This window comes from Anneissia japonica, unplaced genomic scaffold, assembly GCF_011630105.1.
Source record: "Anneissia japonica isolate Jap-2015-1 unplaced genomic scaffold, ASM1163010v1 scaffold23603_len3919_cov117, whole genome shotgun sequence".
NCBI lineage: Eukaryota > Metazoa > Echinodermata > Crinoidea > Comatulida > Comatulidae > Anneissia > Anneissia japonica.
Genome location: NW_022755721.1, coordinates 1 through 2744, shown reverse-complemented (window position 1 = coordinate 2744; position 2744 = coordinate 1). Strand labels below are relative to the sequence as shown.

The 2744-nt window shown below is 32.5% G+C and overlaps 1 long non-coding RNA gene across 1 annotated transcript; it reads left to right on the top strand.

The window, feature by feature from the left end:
* Window positions 1-787: 787 nt before the first annotated feature.
* LOC117123728 lies at window positions 788-2744 on the top strand. The gene is made up of 3 exons (XR_004447881.1): window positions 788-1051; window positions 1879-2094; window positions 2687-2744. It is a non-coding gene; the product is annotated as an uncharacterized LOC117123728 (long non-coding RNA).

Sequence of the window (2744 nt, the reverse complement as noted above, 5' to 3'; positions counted from 1 at the left end):
ATTTCCGGGAAAATTTTATAGAAATCTATAACATTCTCTTTAGAAGCTGTATAGAAATTCTATAGAAAATTCTATAGACATCTATAACATTTGCTTTAGAAGTTGTATAGGAATTCTATAGAATATATCTGTGGAAATGTATAACAGATGCATAAGTTACAGTATCAATTAGCATGCTCACATTTTACGTTAAAATGTTAAAAACATTAAATTAAGCATTTAATTTAAACATTTAAGTTAAATTATACATTAAATTATAAACATTTAATTAAATGTTAAAAACAGCAAATACTTAGCCTTACATCACATTTTAAAATTGAAATGAAAAATGAATTTAATGCACATATTTGTAACAAATACTTAATTAATCTTACAAAACCATTAACCACAAACCACCATTATGGTAACCATTTTAAAGTTACTTGTTAGTGTAACCATGGAGGTATAATACCTCCATGGTGTAACTTAAAACCTAACTACTTTAATCATCATTCCAGATGGGACAGAGATGTTGTTTTCAATAACCAGACAATGGATCAGGCCGTGATAGGGGTCCAATTTATGAGTTGAGATGCACGATTTAGTAAATTATTTATTGTATGAAATGCTATATTATATATACTTTCCTACACAAAACAAATGATTAATTACAGAAGGTTTTATATAAATGCATTTAATAAGAATTATAACTCAACTGGTCTTAAATGGTTTCCCCGCCCCTCTATTAAACATGGTACATTCCTCAACTGGGTGGTGAAATTTGAAAGCTAACGGAACGGTCTTCATCGACATCTCTCTCGCTTGCTGCACCCTTTGTTGTTGCGATGTCCTCCTTTTGTTCAGTAATAATTGGGGTAATAATCGCAAACTGATATTTTATTGAAATGGTTAATACCTGTAGCAATGTCTATGTACTAGTTAAATGGACGTTCTTCCGTTGAAACTCAACCTAGCCTAGGATAGCCGCTAGGCCTATTCTGTTGCTATTTGGAAAAAAAGAAGAGTCCGCAACATGCCAAGGTCTCTAGGCCTATGCACAGTCAGTATTGTGGTAAGTAAAGAAAACATAATCTCCTTTTGTCCATTACTGTACGCCTTTCACATTATGCCTAGTTACTTATTCTAGCCTAGGCCTAGATATAATTGTGTAGCTAAGTATCAAGTTTAGTTCAGTCAGTCAGTGCAGTGGCAGTGTTTCTGTTCGTATACTGTACTGTTTAGGCCAGGCCCTACGCCTAGGCTAAACATAAGAATTGAGTAAAAAAAGTGCAACAGGTCAGGTACGGGCGTTGGGACACAAAAGAAAAATCGTTGTTTTTTTTTTGCCTACCTAGGCCTAGCCTAGGCTTAGGCTTCTTCCTTAACCTAAGGCCTACAATACACAGTACCTAGCCTAGCTAAGCCTAGGCCTAAGTCCTGCCCAAGGCAGGAAATTTGAAAAATAAAATGCATTTTTTCTTTAAATATCACTTACTTATTGTATTTTGTGTCAACCAAAAATATTGAGACTTGTTTTTTGCACAGTTCAATATACTTCACTTTTTTTCAAAATGAATGATTGTATAACTGTCAACTGTCTGACCTCAATTATTGGTATTTTAAATTCGACAACCACACAAGTCATGCCCACAAACATCAATACCTGGAACTTTTTAATATACTCATATTCTATACATAGGAAGTTTCAATTATGCTGTAATTAAAGTTTGAAATACTTCAAGCATAATTATATTTTTGTTGACCAAAAAATATGGTATAAATAACTGGGGTGTGAATATTTTACATGGATGTCCATTGACAGTCAAATACTAATAGCATGTGCAAATGTGGGAAGAAAGTTTACTAATAAATGGTAAATAATTATCTATCTTCCAATAGATTGACATTGGCAATGGTTTACTTATAGAAAAGGACCAGCTCATAGCCATCACTCAGATAAGCGATGGGGCACGAGGCAAATTCAAAATTTGTTTGTTATTGTTTCCGATGCATGAAGTGGTAGGGAAATACAAGTTAGGGAAGAAAAGCAAGGCACATGTGGAACATCTGTAGAGAAAGAGCATTTGGATCCCATCTGAATTACTGCCATAACAGGTAGGTAATTTGTTTAATAAGTTTATGTTTTACCTTTTAAATGAAAATACTGCAGGTTTATGTATTGTAATAAAGGATTTATATTTCAAAAGATAAATGGTACATCAACATGTAATGTAAAGCTTTTTTATTTGGGTCAGACATTGATTTTTTTTCTTTAAATTTTAATCTGAAAGTTTGCATTGTCCCTTTGTAACCAATTAATAACCATCAAAAGGGAGCCCGTCTTTATTACTGACTTAACCTACACAGTAGCTACATCTTACTGTATATGTTTTGCATAGCACTTGAGGGAAGAAACTTTAATATTAGACAGTTAATGAAGAAAATATTTTGCTACAAGTGGAATACTTATATTAAAATTATATTTAAATTTTGTACAAGATAACAAATAATATGAAATAATACTTTTATTGGACCACTACTTTTAAGTGTATTTGCATTTTATTCTTTAGAGATTACCATAACTAATTTTAGACATTGCACCGAAATTATTAAAATTCATCCTGCTCCTGGTGGTTGCCCGTTTATGAGTTTTTGATTTAGAAGCCTATAAGAGTATTCAATTTGTTTGCATTTTTTTACCCCCCAGATTTCCTGAGGCTTCAACTACTCTTTTGAGGCAGTCTCTGCCAAACAGAATAAAGAAA